Below are 21,181 nucleotides of genomic sequence, written 5' to 3' on the forward strand. Positions count from 1 at the left end.
CTAGTTCTAGATACTGGAGGAATCACCACACTGTCTTCCACAATGGTTGAACTAATTTACATTCCCACCAACAAGTGTAAAAAACATTCCTATTTCTCCACATCCTCTCCAGCATCTGTTGTTTACTGACTTTTTAATGATCGCCATTCTAACTGGTGTGAGATGGTATCTCATTGTAGTTTTGATTTGCATTTCTCTAATGACCAATGATGATGAGATTTTTTTCCATGTGTTTGTTGGTCACATAAATGTCTTCTTTTGAGTAGTGTCTGTTCATATCCTTTGCCCACTTTTTGATGTTTTTTTTCCTTGTAAATTTGTTCAAGTTCTTTGTAGATTCTGGATATTAGCCATTTGTCAAATAGGCAGATTGCAAAAGTTTTCCCCCATTCTGTAGTTTGCTCATTCACTCTGATGATAGTTTCTTTTGCTGTGCAGAAGCTCTTCAGTTTAATTAGATCCCATTTGTCAATTTTGGTTTTTGTTGACATTGCTTTTGGTGTTTTAGTCATGAGGTCTTGGCCCAGGCCTATGTCCTGAATGGTATTGCCTAGGTTTTCTTCTAGGGTTTTTATGGTTTTAGGTCTTATGTTTAAGTCTTTAATCCATCTTGAGTTAATTTTTTGTATAAGATGTAAGGAAGGGGTCCAGTTTCTGCTTTCTGCATATGGCTAACCAGTTTTCCCAACATCATTTATTAAGTAGGGAATCCTTTCCCCATATTTATTTTTGTCAGGTTTGTCAAAGATCAGATGGTTGTAGATCTGTGGTATCATTTCTGAGGCCTCTGTTCTGTTCCATTGGTCTATATATCTGTTTTGGTACCAGTACCAAGCAGTTTTGGTTACTGTAGCCTTGTAGTATAGTTTGAAGTCAGGTAGTGTGATGCCTCCAGCTTTGTTCTTTTTGCTTGTGATTGTCTTGGCCGTACAGGCTCTTTTTTGGTTCCATGTAAAATTTAAAGTGTTTTTTCTAATCTGTGAAGAAAGTCAATGGTAGCTTGATGGGGATAGCATTGAATCTGCAAATTACTTTGGGCAGTATGGCCATTTTCATGTTGTTGATTCTTCCTATCCATGAGCTTGGAATGTTTTTCCATTTGTTTGTGTCCTTTCTTATTTTCTTGAGCAGTGGTTTGTAGTTCTCCTTGAAGAGTTTCTTCACATCCCTTTAATTTGTATTCCTAGGTATTTTATTTTCTTTGTAGCAATTGTGAATGGGAGTTCACTCATGATTTGGCTCTCTGCTTGTCTTTTTTTTTGGTGTATAGGAGTGCTTGTGATTTTTGGACATTGATTTTATATTCTGAGACTTTGCTGAAATTCCTTATAAGCTTAAAGAGATTTGGGGCTGAGACAATGGGGTTTTCTGAAAATACAATCATGTCACCTTCAAACAGAGACAATTTGACTTCCTCTCTTGTTATTTGAATATGCTTTATTTCTTTTTCTTGCCTGATTTCCCTGGTCAGAACTTCCAATACCATGTTGAATAGGAGTGGAGAGAGAGAGCATTCTTGTCTTGTGCCAGTTTTCAAAGGAAATGCTTCCAGCTTTTGCCTATTCAGTATGATATTGGTTGTGGGATTGTCATAAATAGCTCTTATTATATTTAGACATGTTCCATCAATACCTAGTTTATTGAGAGTTTTTAACATGAAAGACTGTTGAATTTTGTTGAAGGCCTTTTCTGCATCTATTGAGATAATCATGTGGTTTTTGTCATTGGTTCTGTTTGTGTGATGGATTACGTTTATTGATTAGTGTATGTTGAATCAGCCCTGAATTCCAGGGATGAAGCCCACTGATCTTGGTGGATAAGCTTTTCAAAGTGCTGCTGGATTTGGTTTGCCAGGATTTTATTGAGGATTGTTGTATCAATGTTCATTAGAGATATTGACCTAAAATTTTCTTTTGTTGTTTCTCTGCCAGGTTTTGGTATCAGGAAGATGTTGGCCTCATAAAATGAGTTGGGGGGGCCTCCATCTTTTTGTATCATTTGGAATAGTTTCAGAAGGAATAGTACCAGCTTCTCTTTATACCTTTAGTATAATTTGGCTGTCAATCTGTCTTGTCCTGGGCTTTTTTTTGGTTGGCAGGCTATTAATTACTGCCTCAATGTCAGAACTTGTTATTGGTCTATTCAGGGATTCAACTTCCTAGTTAAGCTTGGGAGGGTGTATGTGTCCAGGAATTTATCCATTTCCTCTAGATTTTCTGGTTTATTTGCATAGAGGTGTTTATTGTATTCTCTGATGGTGGTTTGTATTTCATGGGATCACTGGTGATATCCCCTTTATCATTTTTTATTGTGTCTATTTGATTCTTCTCTCTTTTCTTCTTTATTAGTCTGGCTAGCAGTCTATCTATTTTGGTGATCTTTTCAAAAAACCAGCTCCTGGATTCATTGATGTTTTGAAGGACTTTAGTATCTTTATCTCCTTCAGTTCTGCTCTGATCTTAGTTATTTCTTGTCTTCTGCTAGCTTTTGAATTTGTTTGCTCCTGCTTCTGTAGTTCTTTTCATTGTGATGTTAGGGTGTCAATTTTAGACAATTTCCCACTTTCTCCTGTTGGCATTTAGTGCTATAAATTTCCCTCTAAACACTGATTTATTTATGTTCCAGAGATTCTGGTATGTTGTGTCTTTGTTCTCACTGGTTTCAAAGAACTTATTTATTTCTGCTTTAATTTCATTACTTACCCAGTAGTAATTCAGGAGCAGGTTGTTCAGCTTCTATGTCCTTGTGAAGTATTGAGTTCCTTAATCCTGAGTTCTAATTTGATTGCACTGTGATCTGAGAGACTGTTGTTATTATTCCCATTCTTTTGCATTTGTTGAAGAGTGTTTTACTTTCAATTATATTATCAGTTTTAGAATAAGTACAATGTGGTGCTAAGAAGAATGTATATTCCGTTGATTTGGGGTAGTGAGTTCTGTAGATGTTTATTAGGTCCACTTATTTCAGAGCTGAGTTCAAGTCCTGGATATCCTTGTTAAGTTTCTGTTTCATTGATCTGTCTACTACTGATCACTAGGTGTTAAAGGATCCCACTATTATTGTGTGAAAGTCTAAGTGAATTTGTAGGTCTCTGAGAGCTTGCTTTATGAATTGGGTACTCCTGTATTGGGTGCATATATATTTAGTTAGCTGCTCTTGTTGCTTTTATCACAACCATTTACCATTATGTAATGCTTTCCTTAGTCTTTCTTGATCTTTGTTGGTTTCAAGTCTGTTTAGTCAGAGAATAGGATTGCAACCCTGCTTTTATTTTTGGTTTCCATTTGCTTGGTAAATATTCCTCCATCCCTTTATTTTAAGCCTATGTGTGTCTTTGTATGTGAGATGGGTCTCCTGAATACAGCACACCAATGGGTCTTGACTCTTCATCCAATTTTTCAGTCTGTGTCTTTTAATTGGGGCATTTAACCCATTTACATTTAAGGTTAGTATTCTGAAGTGTGAATTTGATCCTGATATTGTGATGCTAGCTGGTTATTTTGCCCATTAATTGATGCAGTTTCTTCATAGTGTTGATGGTCTTTACAATTCAGTATGTTTTCGCAGTGTCTGGTACTGGTTTTTCCTTTCCACATTTAGTGCTTCATTCAGGAGCTCTTGTAAGGCAGTCCTGGTGGTGACAAAATCTCTCAGAATTTGCTTGTCTGTAAAGGATTTCATTTCTCTTTTGCTTATGATGCTAAGGTTTTGCTGGATATGAAATTTGGAGTTGAAGATTTTTTCTTTAAGAATGTTGAATATTGATTCCCACTTTTTTGTGGCTTGTAGGGTTTCTGCCAAGGGATCCACTAGTCTGATAGGCTTCCCTTTCTGGGTAACCTAACCTTTCTCTCTGGCTGCCCTCAACATTTATTTCTTCATTTCAACCTTGGCAAATCTCACAATTATGTGTCTTGTGGTTGCTCTTCTCGAGAACTGTCTTTTTGGTGTTCTCTTTATTTCCTGAATCTGAATGTTGGCCTGTCTTGCTAGTTTGAGGAAGTTCTCCTGGATAATATTCTGAAGAGTGTTTTTCAACTTGATTCCATTCTCCCCATCATTTACAGGTACACCAGTCAAATCTAGGTTTGGTCTTTTCACCTATTTCCATATTTCTTGCAGGCTTTGTTCTTTCCTTTTTATTCTTTTTTTCTCTAATCTTGTCTTCATGCTTTATTTCATTAAGTTGATCTTCAATTTCTGATATCTTTTCTTCTACTTGATTGATTTGGCTATTGATACTTAGGTATGCTTCACTAAGTTCTCATGCTGTGTTTTTTAGCTCTATCAGGTCAGTTCTTCTCTATATTGATTATTTAAGTTAGCAATTATTAAGTTAGCAATTCAAGGTTCTTAGCTTCCTTGCATTGGGTTAGAACTTGTTTCTTTATCTCAGAAGAGTTTGTTATTACCCAACCTCTGAAGCCTACTTGTGTCAATTCATCAAACTCATTCTTCATCCAGTTTTGTTCTTTTACTGGTAAGGAGTTATGATATTTTGGAAGAGAAGAGGCCTTCTGGTTTTCAGAATTTTCATCCATTTTGTGCTGGTTTTTCCTCATTTTTATGGATTTGTCTACCTTTGGTCTTTGATGTTTATGTCCTTCAGATGGGGTTTCTATGTTGACATGCTTTCTGTTGATGTTGATGCTATTCCGTTATGTTTGTTAGGTTTTTTTTCTATCAGTCAGGCCCCTCTGCTGCAGGTCTGCTGAAGTTTGCTGGAGGTCCACTCCAGAACCTGTTTGCCTGGGTATCACCAGTGGAGGCTGCAGAATAGCAATAATTGCTGTCTGTTTCTTTCTCTGAAAACGTCGTCCCAGAAGGGCACCTGCCAGATGCCAGCCAGAGCTCTCCTGTATGAGGTATCTGTTGACCCCTGTTGGGAGGTGTCTCTCAGTCAGGAGGCATGGGGTTCAGGGACCCACTTGAGGAGTCAGTCTGTCCTTTAGCAGAGCTCAACTGCTGTACTGGGAGAATTGCTACTCTTCAGAGTCAGCAGCCAGGAATGTTTAAGTCTGCTGAAGCTGAGCCCTTCCCTCAGGGAGATAGGAGTTTTTCTATAAGCCCCTGATCGAGACTACTGCCTTTCTTTCATAGATGTCCTGGTTAGAGAGGAGGAATCTAGAATGGCAGTCTGACTACAGCAGCTTTGCAGAGCTGAGGTGGGCTTTGTCCAGTGTGTACTTCCCCACTGTTTTTTTTACACTGTGGAAGGAATTCCGCCTACTCAAGCCTCAGTAATGGCAGATGCCCCTCCCCACATCAAGCTGGAGCATCCCAGGTTGACTTCAGACGGCTGTGCTGGCAGTGAGGATTTCAAACCAGTGGATCTTAGCTTGCTGAGCTTTATGAGGGTGGGATCCGCTGAGCTAGACCACTTGGCTTCCTGGCTTCAGCCCCCTTTCCAGTGGAATAATGGTTCTTTCTCACTGGCATTCCAGGCGCCACTGGGTTATGAAAAGAAACTCCTGCAGCCAGCTCTGTGTCTGCCCAAACGGCCGCCCAGTGTTGTGCTTGAGACCCAGGGCCCTGGTGGTATAGGCACCCGAGTGAATCTCCTGGTCCGCGGGTTGCAAAGACCATTGGAAAAGTGTAGTATCCAGCTGGAATGCACTGTTCCTCATGGTAGGGTTCATCACAGCTCTCATTGGCTAGGGGAGGGAGTTCGCCAACCCCTTACACTTTCTGGGTGAGGCAATGCCCCACCCTGCTTTAGTTCACCCTCCATGGGCTGCACCTACTATCTAACCAGTCCCAATGAGGTGAACCCTGTACTTCTATTGAAAATGCAGAAATTACTTGCCTTCTGCATTGATCTTTCTGGGAGCTGCCGACCGGAGCTGTTTTTATTTGGCCATCTTGAACTGTCATTTTTCCTATTTCCTGTTTGTTTGTTTTACAGAAATTTTTTAAAGCTGTTTATTCACTTTGTGAAGGTAAGTTTTATTAAAATTAGAGAATATAATCTGTAAACTCCCTTTTCCAGCACACATAACTGTAATATATTCAACACACTAAAAGCTAAATGAATAGGGATAAATAACACTATTACACTCTACTCCCCAGTCATGTTATAGAACACTTACTCTTCCTTTAAGACACCTTTCTACCATATTGAAAGACTCACATATAGAAAGAATGGGGCCTCCAAGTGTCTCTCTGAATACTGAACAGAAAAAGCCTAATGTATTATTTTTAAGGACAAAAATATGAAGAGATATCTTTCTTCTGCACATCCTGTCCCCAGATCATCTTATGCGTACCCTGGGAATGCACCCATCTTTGAAGACCTAGGAAACCTCACAACCTGAGAATTATTTTTAAGAGAATATTCTAAAAACCAATGTGCTATGGCAATTTTTGACTGTTAAGGGAAGGATTTACTAATTTGTGAAACAAGTTATAGTTCGTCAACTATATATAGTGTTTACTCTGTGCCAGGCATTATTTTAAACACTTTTATAAATATGAGCTCATTTAGTCCTCATAATGACCCTGTGGGATAAGTACAATTATTTTCTCATTTTACTTTGGAGGGAACTGAGGCATGGAGTTAAGAGGCTGTCTGGCTCTTAACCAGTACATTCAGCTATCTCTGCCTAGTTAACAATTATTAGAAAAATGTAACCCAAGTTTGGAATGCAAATGCAAGTCCCAAGCCTCTTTTCCCTTTCTCTGTCCCACCACCTCAAAGCGAGAGTCATTTCATGCTTCATTCTAGGTATTTAGTCCTGCCACAGGTTGTTCTATTTTCTCAAATAGAGAATATTTCTCAAATAGAGTATATTTCCAGCTACTCTTTAGAATATACTCTTTAGAATATACTCTAAAAAGTAGCTGGAAATACAAGTGGAATTACACTATTATTTTATTCTGATTACAATAATGTTTATTCTGGTTAGAATAAACTATTCCTGTAGGAAAGACAGGGTTAGGAGACAGGATGCTATCACAGATGAAGGAAAATGAGGTCCTGTACACTTAGGGACTGATTAGAAAACATAAAAAAATGAGGAAGGAAACCAAGTATGCATTAGAAGGAAAACAAACTGGGTTTAACACAGTTCCTATGTTTGTGGGATTGTAGGGAGAAGGCAAAGAATAGTGAAATAACAGATAAAAAAGAAGAACTGGTCAAAATTAGGAAAGTGAGAAGACATACAGATTTTCTAATTTAATTGTACTTGTTGACCTTTGTTTAATTTTTAGCCTTTATTTTATGGAAAACTTTAAACAAATGCCAAAGTAGAAATAAGTATGTGCATGAACCTCTAGGAAAGCACTACCAGCTTCATGTCTAGTCTTATTACATTTGTAACCCCCACTCCCTTTTCTGCCATATTGCTGTAAAAAAAAAACTCTCAGATATCACATCATTTCATCCATAAGTATTTTAGCATGTACCTCAAGAAAAATGGTCTTTTAAAAAGCATAACTTAATGCCATGATCACACCTAAGCAAATTTAACTATAATTCTATGTGGTGTTCCAATTTTCCTGACTGCATTATGATTTTTTCCAGTTTGTTTGAATCAGGTTCAACATATAATCTACAAGGCTGATATGTCTCTTAAATCTATTTGAATTTGTAGGTTTCCCTTGTATTTTCCTGTTACTTAAAAAAAATCCCAACTTATTTGTTGAAAATGTGTGGGTATTGTAGAGAAATGATTAATTTGGTATTGCTCATGGTGTGTGGATGGTGCCAGTCACGCACCCAAGTGGAGCTGCCCAGGGAGCAGCTGGCAATGTGGGTCAGCAGCTTAGGTCAAAGCAAATTATATTGATTTGGTAAATATTTGAACAGTGGTTTTTATTGAAGTCATTGGAGCAGGTAAGGTCACCAATTGAGAGGCTACAGGGCAAAGAGTAGATCAAGAGCTGAGCTGTCAGAAGACAGCCAAGAACAGGCAGGGCCACAGCGAAGAGAGAGAACCACTTCAGGAAAATGTCAGCAGTGCCAATCTTGGTTTCTTGTTGTTGTTGTTGTTGTTTCATTGAGAATGAGGTATCTATACCCTCAAGCATTTATCTTTTGAGTTAAAAACAATCCAATAATACTGTTTAAGTTACTTAAAAAATATACAGTTAAGTATTGTTGACTATTGTCATCCTCTTGTGCTATCAAATAGTAAGTTTTATTCATTCTATTTTTTGTACACATTAACCATCACCTGGCTTAATTTACTTAGTGATCTCCAGTTTCATCCATGTTGTTGCAAATGACTGGATCTTATTCTTTAATAATACTCCATTGTGTATATGTACCACATTTTCTTTATCCATTCATCTTTTGATGGATTAGGTTGCTTCCAAATCTTAGCTATTGTAAACAGTGCTGACACAAATGGGAGTGCAGATATCTTTTTGATGTACTGATTTTCTTTCTTCCAGATCCCACCAAGCAGTGGAATTGCTGGATCATATGGTAGCTCAATTTTTAGTTTTTTGAGGAACCTCCAAACTGTTCTCCATAGTGATTGTACAAATTTACTTTTCCACTGACATTGTACAGAGGTTTCTTTTTCTTCACATCCTGTCCAGCATTTTTTATTGCCTGTCTTTCAGATAAAAGCCATTTTAACTGGGGTAAAAGAAAATCTCATTGTAGTTTTGATTTGCATGTCTCTGTGATCAACGATGTTGAGCACATTTCCATATGTCTGCTTGCCATTTATATCTTCTTTTGACAAATATCTATTCAAATATTTTGCCCATTTTTGGATCAGATTATTAAATATTTTTTCCTGGGCTGGGTGTGGTGGCTCAAGCCTGTAATCCCAGCACTTTGGGAGGCTGAGGCAGGTGGATCACGAGGTCAAGAGATCAAGACCATCCTGGTCAACATGGTGAAACCCCCTCTCTACTAAAAATACAAAAAATTAGCTGGGCACGGTGGTGCGTGCTTGTAATCCCAGCTACTCAGGAGGCTGAGGCAGGAGAATTGCCTGAACCTAGGGGGCAGAGGTTGTGGTGAGCCGAGATTGCGCCATTGCTCTCCAGCCTGGGGGTAACAAGAGCGAAACTCCGTCTCAAAAAATATATATATTTTTTCCTACAGAGTTGTTTGACCTCCTTACATATTCTGATTATTAGTTCCTTGTCAAGTGGGTAGTCTGAAAATATTTCTTGCATTCTGGGTATTCTGTCCTCATTTTGTTGACTGTTTCCTTTGCTATGCAGAAGCTTTTTAACTTGATGTGTTCCCATTTGTCCATATTTGCTTTGGTTACCTGTGCTTGTGGGGTATTGCTCAAGAATTCTTTACTGAGACTACTGTCCTAGATTTTTTCCCCAATGTTTTCTTGTGGTAGTTTTTTAGTTTGAGGCCTTAGACTTAAGTCTTTAATCCATTTTGATTAATATTTGTACTTGGCAAGAGATAGGGGTCTAGTTTCATTTTTCTGCATATGGATATACAGTTTTCTAAGCACCATTTATTGAAGAGACTGTATTTTCTCCATTGCATGTTCTTGAGAAGTAGGCTTCTCAACTTCAGAAAAGTCTCAGGATACAAAATCAATGTGCAAAAATCACAAGAATTCGTCTACACCAATAACAGACTTAAAGAGCAAATGAAGAAAAAACTGCCATTCACAATTGCTACAAAAAGAATAAAATACCTAGGAATACAACTAACAAGGAATGTAAAGGATCTCTTCAAGGAGAACTACAAACCACTGCTCAATGAAATAAGAGAGGACACAAACAGATGGAGAAACATTCCATGCTCATGATTAGGAAGAATCAATATCATGAAAATGGCCATACTGACCAAAGTAATTTATAGATTCAACACTATCCCCATCAAGCTACCAATGACCTTATTCACAGAACTGGAAAAAAGCACTTCAAACTTCATATGGAACCAAAATAGAGCCCACATAGCCAAAACAATCCTAAGCAAAAAGAACAAAGCTGGAGGCATCATGCTTCCTGACTTCAAACTGTACTACAAGGCTACAGTAACCAAAACTACATGGTACCGGTACCAGAACAGAGACCTAGACCAATGGAACAGAAGAGAGGCCTCAGAAGCAACACCACACATCTACAATCATCTGATCTTTGACAAAATTGAGAAAAACAAGCAACGGGGAAAGAATTCTCTGTTTAATAAATCGTGTTGGGAAAACTGGCTAGCATGTGCAGAAAGCAGAAACTGGACCCCTTCCTGACACCTTACACTAAAATTAACTCTGAATTAAAGGTCTAAACATAAGACCTAACACCATAAAAACCCTAGAAGAAAACCTAGGTAAAACCATTCAGGACATAGGCATAGGCAAGAACTTCATAACTAAAACACCAAATGCAATGGCAACAAAAGCCAAAATAGACAAATGGGATCTAATTATACTCCAGAGCTTCAGTACAGCAAAGAAAACAATCATTAGAGTGAACTGGCAACCAACAGAATGGGAAAAAATTTTTACAGTCTACCCATCTGACGAAGGGCTAGAATCTACAAAGAACTGAAACAGATTTACAAAAAACAAAAACAAACAAACCCATGCAAAAGTGGGTATAGGATATGAACAGACACTTTAAAAAGAAGACATTGATGAAACCAACAAACATATGAAAAAATGCTCATCATCACTGGTCATTAGAAAGATGCAAATCAAAATCACATTGAGATACCATCTCATACCAGTTAGAATGGTGATCATTAAAAAATCTGGAGATAACAGATACTGGAGAGAATGTGGAGAAATAGAAACAATTTTACTCTGTTGGTGTTAGTGTAAACTAGTTCAACCATTGTGGAAGATTGTGTGGTGCTTCCTCAAGGATCTAGAGATAGAAATTCCATTTGACCCAGCAATCCCATTACTGGGTATATAAATTGTTATATACCCAGTACTGGGATTATAAATTGTTCTGTTATAATGACACATGCACATGTATGTTCATAGCAGCACCGTTTACAATAACAAAGACCTGGAACCAACCTAAATACCCATCAATAACAGACTGGACAAGGAAAATGTGGCAATATACACCATGGAATACTGTGCAGCCATAAAGAAACAATGAGATCGTGTCCTTTGTAGCGACATGGATGAATCTAGAAACCATCATTCTCAGCAAACTGACACAGGAACAGAAAACCAAACTGTATGGTATCACCCATAAGCAGGTGTTGAACAATTAGAACACATGAACACCGAGAGGAGAGCATCATACACCATGGTCAGTAGGGGGTTCTAGGGGAGGGACAGTGAGGGTGGGGAGGTTTGGGAGGGATAATGAGGGGAGAAATTCCAGACATAGGTGATGTGGGGATGAAGGCAGCAAACCACCTTGCCATGTATGTACCTATGCAACAATCCTGCATGATCTGCACATGTATCCTAGAACCTAAATTACAAATTTTTTAAAAATCTATTTTGGTTGATGTAAGTATGTAGCTACTCCTACTCTTTTTTGATTTACAAAAAAAGTAGCTACATACTTACATCAAATGTAGGAATATCTTTTTCTATCCCTTTATTTTCAGTCTGTGTTTCTTCTTATAGGTGAAGTGTGTTATAGAAAACATACCAATGAGTCTTGTATTTTCATCCATTCAGCCTTTTGATAGGAGAGTTTAGTCCATTTACATTCAATGTTATTATTAATAAGTAAGAACTTACTCCTGCCGCCATTTTGTTATTTGTTTTCTGATTGTTTTGTGGTCTTCTTTCTTTCATTCCAGTCTTACTTTAGTGAAGGTGATTTTTTCTGGTGATATAATTTAATTTCTTGCTTTTAATTTTTGTGCATCTATTGTATGTGTTTTGGTTTGAGGTTACCATGAGGCTTGCAAATACTCTCTTATAACCCATTATTTTAACCTGATAACAATACTGTTCACCTAAACAAAAAAGTAAAATGAAAACTAATAAAAACTCTACCCTTCGCTTCATCCAACCCCCCCAGCCTTTTAACTGTCTGCTTTTTCTTTTTCTTTTTTTTTTGAGGCGGAGTTTCACTCTTGCTACCCAGGCTGGAGTGCAGTTGCGCGATTTCGGCTCACCGCAACCTCCGCATCCTGGGTTCAGGCAATTCTCCTGAGTAGCTGGGATTACCGGCATGCGCCACCATGCCCAGCTAATTTTTTGTATTTTTTGTTTTTTTTTTTTTTTAGTAGAGACGGGGTTTCACCATGTTGACCAGGATGGTCTCAATCTCCTGACCTCGTGATCCACCCGCCTCGGCCTCCCAAAGTGCTGAGATTACAGGCGTGAGCCACCGCGCCCGGCCCTGTTTTTTCTGTTTACATCTTCTTGTACTGTGTCTTGAAAAGTTGTAGTTATTATTTTTGATTGGTTCATTGTTTAGTTTTTCTACTTATGATAAAAGTAGTTTACACACCACAGTTACAGTGTTATAATAGTCTTTTTTTTTAATCTGTGTAGTACTATTACCAGTGAGTTTTGTAGTTTCAGTTGATTACTTATTGCTCATTAATGTTCTTTGCCTTCTGATTGAGGTGCTCCCTTTAGCATTTCTTGTAGGACAGGTCTGATATTATTGAAATCTCTCAGCTTTTTTTTCTGGGAAAAGCTTTATTTCATCTTTATGTTTGAAGGATATTTTCACCAGATATACTATTCTAGGGAAAAAGATTTTTTTCCTTCAGTAATTTAAATATGTCATGCTATTCTCTCCTGGCCTACAAAGTTTCCACTGAAAAGTCTGTTGCCAGGCATATTGGAGCTTCCTTATATGTTATTTGTTTCTTTTCTCTTGCTGCTTTTAGATGCAAGAGACCTTTGGGAATTTAATTATTAATTGCCTTGAAGTAGTCTTCTTTGGATTAAATCTGCTTGATGTTGTAAAACCTTCTTGTACTTGGATATTGATATCTTTCTTTAGGTTTGGGAAGTTCTCTGTTATTATCCCTTAGAATAAATTTTCTTTCTTTCTTTCTTTCTTTCTTTCTTTCTTTCTTTCTTTCTTTCTTTCTTTCTTCTTTCTTTCTTTCTTTCTTTCTTTCTTTCTTTCTTTCTTCTTTCTTTCTTTCTCTTTCTTCTTTCTTTCTTTCCTCTCTCTCTTTCTTTCTTTCTCTCTCTCTTTCTTCTTTCCTTCTTTCTCTCTCCCTTCCCTTCCCTTCTTCCCTCGTTCCCCACTTCCCTTCCCTTCCCTCCCCTCCCCTTCCCTTCCTTCCCCTTCCCTCCCCTCCACTCCCCTTACTTCCCCTCCCCTCCACTCTCCTCCCCTTCCCTTCCCTTCGCTCACCACAACCTCCATCTCCTGGGTTTAACTGATTCTCCTGCCTCAGCCTCTCAAGTAGCTGGGATTACTAGTGTGTACCACATCTGGCTAATTTTTGTATTTTTAGCAGAGACCAGGTTTTACCATGTTGGCCAGGCTGGTTTTGAACTCCGGCTCAGAATGCAACTGTGAAGACAGGGCCTTTAAAGAGGTAATCAAAGTAAGATGAAGTCGTATCAGTGGGCCCTACTACAACGTTAAGTGTGTCCCTGTAAGACAAGGAGATTAGGGCACAGGCATGCACAAAGTAATGACATATGGACACACAAGGAAAAATGACCATCTCATCAAGGCAAGAAGGCTTCAGAAGAAACCAACCCTGCCAACACGTTAATCTTGGACTTTTAGGCTTCACAGATATGAGGAAGTAAATTTCTGTTGATTAAACCACCTGAGCTGTGCCACTTTGTTATGACAGTCATGGCAGACTAATACAAGCACTCTCATGTGAAAGTCACCTTCATCCTACAGACATTGAAAATGGCTCCTATCATCAGCAGCCACCCACAGGAGCATAAGCAGTCATGACCTTAGGTACCACTCCAGTGGAGAGCACAGAATTGTCCCTTCAAACTGAGTAAATGCCCTCTTTGAAGTCAGTGTAGCTGTCTCTAGAGAAGTCATTGGAGCAGAACAGCCTTCTGGACAGTGCGTGTTTAATAAAAGCTGTGAAAAAAAAAACTTAAAAAAAAAGAGTATGTTGTTAGGAAGTAAAAATAGATTTTGGAAAGCTAATTTTAAAAAAGCCATTCTTTCAAGCTTACCAATTTATTATTAGATTCTTTCAAATTTACCAGATTATTATCAAGCATTTTAGGGGGTATTGTTTAATCCTAACATGTGATCCCTAAAATCTAGCCATCTACCTTTTAATTTTCCTTCTGTGAACCTAATTCTTAAGGTTCCCAGTTTTCCTCCACTTAGTGTCCTGACTGTCCTCAGGCTACATTTTTTTTGAAAGGATCATTTAGTAAGGAATGAAAACAAGGTAGGGGAAGCATTTGGAGAATTGATTGCACTGCACACATACATTTATATGGTGACTTGGGTGAGGTGATTATGTGCATTTATCATTTGTGTGATTATCTTAAAAGGAGCCCCTGAATAAGATAAAAAGAATTTGCTGAACTGCAAAGGCAGGAATTGGGATTAGACAAACTGAGAAGAAATGGATCTTGCTTGGGTTACCTTCTGCTGTTTGTCTTAAATGAAATTTGTCCACTAGTCCATGGACACATTCTAGTCGAGATTGGTAACCAGACTGCAATAGGATCTTTATGGCTCCCTGCTGAACATATCATCAAATGTTTAATATGCATCTGCTTCACTTTGGTGGCCTGTTTGTCTATAATACCTTCCTTATGTTGAAGACTTTAGTTGGTGACCACCTTGAATGCCAGAAGTAGCAAGTTATTTATTGTTAAACATACACATACTTGTATCGATTGGACTCTATTCTGACTACTTGAAAATTTAGAAATAAGACACTTTAAATGCTAAGGGTACAAACAACACTGCAAGGGCACAGGAGTTTTCTTCCTCTTGGTTGGTAAAGCACCTTGGAGAGTAGGGCAGACTCCCAAGTAAGGACTATGAAGTAGAGAACCCTGGGAAGAGCTTGGCCTTGGAAAGCTGGGGATCCCATGGAAAGACAAACATTAATCTAACATAAGCATACCATGTCTTCTTGACTCCCAAGATTACCCTAGAAAAGCACGAAGACTTGGTCAGACTGGGGTCTAGCAAAGCTCTGTGTCACCAGAGATATTTAAGTGTTTTCTTGACTAGTGAGTCCCAAATCTTGTAAATTGTCTCACTCAGATTACTTGCCTGCTGGATAGAAGCAGAATATTATCCTCCAGATATATATAAAAAGTAATGAATAGACAGACTGATATAACTCTTGGATATGGTTATAGAAACTGGGAATAATTTAGATTTGTATGTCCCCTGAGCAAACTAATTTTAAAAGGAGACAAAACCCAAGTATTGCTTACCTCTGTTATTGTTAATATCTTTTTGCTGTACTTGACTGGGTCTGACTTTAGTTTATTGATATCCTTTTGTTCTGTTTTAAAAGGTTTGTAGATACACTATTACCAAGAAGCAAATAGGGATTCCTAATCGTTAAACAGACACTAAGTCAATTGGGTAAGTCATGGAAAAAGTATGTGGGCAATGTGGCATAGAGGAGGCCCTGTTAGTCTAGCCAAAGTAACTTCACATGGAGTCAGGAGGAATGTGAATAAGTGCTACCTCCACACGCCTTTCGACCTGACAAATGGCTATTCTATTTAGGCTGCCTCTGGTCATTGTGGGGGAAGGACAAGACATAATGCTGAAAAGAACTTGCCACAATTAATCTTCTGGGTGTGAGACTCATTTCCTGGAGGGGTGGTAGGCAATATTACTAGCAGTAAAACAATAAAATTTACTGGGGCACAGCCTTGTCTCACTGATACTAAAGGGATATTCTATTTCAGCCTACAGGAAGATATTACTTATCAGCTTCAGGATGAGGTGAGGCACAGTGATTCATGCCTGTAATCCCAGCACTTTGGGAGGCAAAAGCAGGAGAATTGCTTGAGCCCGGGAGTTTGAGGTTGTAGTGAGCTATGATTGTCAACTGCACTCCGGCCTGGGTGACAGAACAAGACCTTGTCTCCAAAACAAAACAAAATAGAAAAACCAAAACAGATTCCCCCAGCTAGGAGACACACTGTTCAGCAAGAGCAGTCAGAGGAGGGGACTGTGCTCCACCTGCACCCATTTGACCACTCTAAAATTAGCCCATGATTTCCTTTCATTCCTTGTATCCTATCATCCTACACTTGAAATTTCTCTGAAACTATCACTATGGCTGCAGCAATCTAGTGTTTGGGGCTTATTCTGGGCTGTCATTTCCTATATTTTCCCAGAGCTCTGATCCTGCCTGCTTTTTACTTTTCAGGTATTTCTCAAATGTTCTTATTCTCCTTTTTTTATTTTCTAGTACTGGTAATAATGTATTACTTTTAGTTTTTTTTTTCTTTCTTAGAGGTTGGAAGAGATAAGGAAATTTTCCATCTTGGTTCAACTAAAGATATAAATTTATTTTTAAAAGAGAATCATATTTTGCTGGAAGAAATCTAACTATACCCACTGGATGATAAACTCTCATCTTACCCACAGTGCTAAGTATTTAAATGACTAGATAGATCTTTTTTCAAAACTATATTCTAGGAAACTATATACCAAGGTCAAAAAGATCACAGTTACTAAAACCTTTAGATTTATTTTAAAATTACATTATTCTAAAGAGGCTACCTAATTTATATAGAAGTAAAATTCTTTCATGTTAAAGAAGAAGCAAAATTTACTCATAAAACAAAGAGGCTGTGGTTAGTGGCTCATGCCTGTAATCTCAGCACTTTGGGAGGATGAGGCTGGCCGATCACTTGAGGTCAGGAGTCAGAGACCAGCCTGGCCAACAAGGCGAAACCATGCCTCTACTAAAAATACAAAAATTTGCCGGGTATGGTGGGCACCTGTAATCCCAGCTACTCGGGAGGCTAAGGCAGGAGAATCACTTGAGCCCAGGAGGTGAAGGTTACAGTGAGTGGAGATTGTGCCCCTGCACTCTAGTCTGGGCAATAGAGTGAGACTCTGTCTCAAACAAACAAACAAAAAACAAAGGGACTAGGATATCGAGTTTATCAAACAGATGCTTAAACAAATACTCCTACATTTTCCTACCTATTTGCTAGGCAGAAGATATTTCATATTACTTTGTTACCTGTTCCCCTATACTTGCCTTATGTTGAACACTTTAGTTGGTGACCACCTTGAATGCCAGAAGTAGCAAGTTATTTATTGTTAAACATATACATGCATGTATTGATTGGACTCTATTCTGACTACTTGAAAATTTAGAAATAAGACACTCTAAATACTAAGGGTACAAACAATAATACTGAAGGGGCACAGGAGTTTTCTTCCTCTTGGTTGGTAAAGCACCTTGGAGAGTAGGGTAGACTCCCAGGAAAGTACCCTGAAGTAGAGAACCTTGGGAAGAGCTTGACCTCAGAAAGCTGGGGACCCCATGGAAAGACAAACATTAGTCCAGCATGAGCATATCATGTCTTCTTGACTCACAAGAGATGAAGAAGTTGCTGGGTAGACAGGCCCTGCCTACCCTGCCCCTGATGCTAGGGAAAGGAAGACCAAGCTGCAGAGAGGCCTTCACCAAATCCTTTAGCAGGAAATTGGCTCCCTGCCTTCTCCATCATTATCAGCCCACAGGAGGAGGGGTCACTTTGCCTGTGAAATTGCCACCACTTAGGGTACCCCCAAATCAGAGCTGAGTTCCAGCTGGCCAACAGCAACAACAACAAATAACACGTAAGAGAAACCAACAGCCATAAATGAAAGTTAGATTAAAAAAAAGAAATCCTTTGTGAGATAAATCTGTTCAATGAGACAGATTAAAGATGGAATTATGAGAGGTTAATTAATGAATACACAGTTAGATAGAAGAAATAAGACCTAGCATTTGATAGATTAGTAAGATGACTATAGTTAACAATAATCTAGTGTACAAATGTTCCTAGAATAAAGAAAATGTAAATGTTTAAAGTGATGGATATCCCAATTACCCAATTTGATTTTTATGCATTATCAAAATATCACATCTATCCTGAATATATGTATATTATATATTGACAAAAAATTTTAAAACCATAACTATAAAATATTAGTATGGTTTAAGGAGAGTCAAGTAGAGGTTACAGGATACTTTTTCTTATAAACAGTAACAGACATAATTCTTTATTTAAATAATTCTGTAAATAAAATAAAGCATACAAACTGTATATTCCAAGTAGACTTGGAATATATAGCAGAACTATATTGTATTAGTTTCCCAGGGCTGCTTTAACAAAATTGATGGCAGCCGTGATCCATCTGGAGCAGCCACTGCAAAAATGCCAGCTGCAGTGGAGGAGGTGTGGCTGGGGCTGTGCACTCCATGGAGCTAGTGGTAGCTGGGAACAAATGTAAGCCCCACCCCCTTCCCAGCTGGCAGCGTGAGAACCTCATGCTTCCCAGGTGCCACTGTGGCTGCCCGGCACAGCTCCAGACCAGAGCATCTCTGTGTTCTTGGGAGCTGGGAGCAGGTGGGAGCCCTGTTCTCCTAGTAACAGCTGCAGCTGCCTAGCCATGGCCGCAGACCCACGCATCTCTGTACTTTCAGACTTGGGAATCCCAGCTGCCCCCACAGCAACAGAAGTGCCTGCTCCTGCTGTCTGGCCTCTCTCTGCTCCCAGCACACTCCAATTTCTGAGCAAAGTTGAGGCAGAGCCCGGTGCTGTCACAACCTGGCCAGATGTACGCATGCTCTGGGCAGGGCTGATACACCAGCCCCATCCTGTCTTAGCCCTCTCTGGACTTCGGGGTGTCAATGAGCACAGGAGGGAAGTTGAGGGGGCTGCTGAGGGCAGCTCAGTGCTGGCCTGCAGACACCCCTTGGCATGAACAGCCTGGTGCCAGGAATGGTGGTGGCAGGAGGCAGATTGGCTCCTTGGTGAAAAGTGGGGGGGTCCCTACTGAAGCCCCACCTTCAAGCAGGGGAGGGCCTGAAGCCTGAGTGCCAGTCTGCCAGTTCCGTCAAGGAGAATGGGAACTTACGGTGCTTTTTCTGGGCCCTCCCATGGCCTCCCATAGACCAGTAGGCACACACTTCCTCTCTGCTGAAGCCCATAAAAACCCCCAAACTCAGTCAGACTCGGGCAGACTTAGGGATGACCTGCCTGCAGAGAATAACCACCCACTGTGGTTCTCCTCTCTGCTGAGAACTGGACACTCGCTGATATGACCTGCCTGCTGAGAGGAGCTGTGCACTGCAGGTCTCCTCTGAGCTGTTTTGTCATTCATTAAAGGGCCTCTTTGCCTTGTTTACCCTCCACATGTCCACTTACCTCATTCTTCCTGAAAGTGGGACAAGAACTCAGGACCTGCTGAATGGTGAGGCTGAAAAAGCTGTAACACAAACAGGGCTGAAACACCCCCTTTGCTCGATGAGAAGGAGAGAAGAGAAAAAGAGAGGAGAGTTGTGGTTCTTCAGAGAGTCCAGACCTAGGAGCTCCCTGAGTCAGGGCTGTGACACCTTCTTTGGGGCACTGCAGTCGCTGGTATCTCCAAGCTTCCAGGTTCCACTATATTCCTTAGTGTCAGCAGTGGAAGTTGTTTGTGGTATGCCTGGTCCAGCCACAGCCTTCCAGGGAGCTAGCATCTGGAGCTGCCCACCCTACCACAGCCAGCATGCCTGGCTGTGCACAGTGACCAGACCTCACACTCACTAGCTGACACCCTCCTCACTGCTCTGCACCTGGCTTGCTGTTGGCAGGCATGGGATTCAGGCTGGTAGCATGAGCCAAGTGCAGCCTGCCAGGCCTTTTAGGCAGAACAGGCCCAGGAGACCCAAGCAAAATTCAGGCAAAGGCACCACCAGCCACAGAAAAGTGACACTCCAAGGATTCCACGACAAAATTGTAATAAACTAGGGGCTTAAACAACAGAAATGTATTCTCTTACAGTTCTGGAGGCTAGAAGTCCAAAATCACAGTTTAAGCAGGACAGTGCTCTCCCTTAAGACCTGGGGGAAAATCCCGTCTTGCCTCTTCCATCTTCTGGTGCTTGCTGACAGTCTTTGGCGTTTCTTGAATTTTAGCTGCATCACTGCAACCTCTGCTTCTGCCATCACATGGGTTTCTTCCACTGTGTATCTCTGTATCTTTAGATTTCCCTCTCCCAAAAAGGATACCAGGCATTTGATTCAGGATTCGCCTCAACTTACTTACATTTGCAAAGACTGTATTTCCAAATAAGGTCACAGTAGGCATTAAGGACTTTAACATATCTTTTTGGAGGATACAATTAAATCTACAACATATCTCAAAGCACAAAGCAAAATTGTAATGAGAGAAACCATAAGAGAAAAGGGAATAGAATTGGATGATACCTCCATGAAACATGGAAATAATAGCCATTCCAGCAAAGACATAAAACCATAAATCAAAATAATATTGTAATGAAACCAATAGAGGAAGAAAGTGTCCTTGAGCTAAAGAAAGGTCTGAATCTTTAGATTGGAATGTTTGTCAAGTGCCTGATGGCACTGATGTATATATATTTTGTATATATAGTATTTAGACATATTCTAGGAAGTTTTTAAATTGTAAGGATAACTAGAAAAGCTTCTGAGCTTTCTGTGAGAGAGGTATTACACTACCTGATTTCAAACTATACTACAAGGATACAGTAACCAAAATTGCAGGGTACTGGTACAAAAACAGACACGTAGACCAATCCAACAGGTTAGAGAACCCAGAAATAAAGCCACACACCTACAACCATCTGATCTTCAACAAAATTGACAATAAAAAGCAGTGGGAAAAGGACTTCCTAGTCAACAAATGGTGTTGGGATAACTAGCTAGCCACAGGCCAAAGATGAAAACTAGACCCCCTCCTTTAACCATATTAAAAAACAACCCTAGGTGGCTTAAGACTTTAATGTAAAAACTAAAACTATCAAAACCCTATTAGAAAACCTAGGTAATACCATTCTGAACATTGGCCTTGACAAAAAGTTCATGACGAAGATGGCAAAAGCAATTGCAACGAAGCAAAAAATTGACAAGTGGGACCTAATTAAACAACAGAGCTTCTGCACAGCAACAGAAACTGTCAACAAAGTAAACGGCCTACAGAATGGGAGAAACTATTTGCAAATTATGCATCTGACAAAGGTCTAATATCCAGAATCTATAAGGAACTTAAAACAAATCGACAAGTAAAAAAATAGCCTCATTAAAAACTGGGCAAAGGATACGAACAGACACTTCTCAAAATAAGAAATACATGCAGCCAACAACCAA

At 39.5% G+C, this 21,181-nt stretch overlaps 1 long non-coding RNA gene across 1 annotated transcript in view; it reads right to left on the reverse strand.

Moving 5' to 3' along the window:
• The window catches only part of LOC144578278 (uncharacterized), a 60,728-nt gene extending 41,125 nt beyond the window's left edge, over positions 1 to 19,603 (reverse strand). The window contains exon 1 of the long non-coding RNA XR_013523751.1: positions 19,221 to 19,603. This is a non-coding gene — a long non-coding RNA (uncharacterized LOC144578278). The remainder of the gene's footprint in view (positions 1 to 19,220) is intronic.
• Positions 19,604 to 21,181: the final 1,578 nt, after the last annotated feature.

Source organism: Callithrix jacchus, chromosome 11 (genome assembly GCF_049354715.1).
Source record: "Callithrix jacchus isolate 240 chromosome 11, calJac240_pri, whole genome shotgun sequence".
Taxonomy (NCBI): domain Eukaryota; kingdom Metazoa; phylum Chordata; class Mammalia; order Primates; family Cebidae; genus Callithrix; species Callithrix jacchus.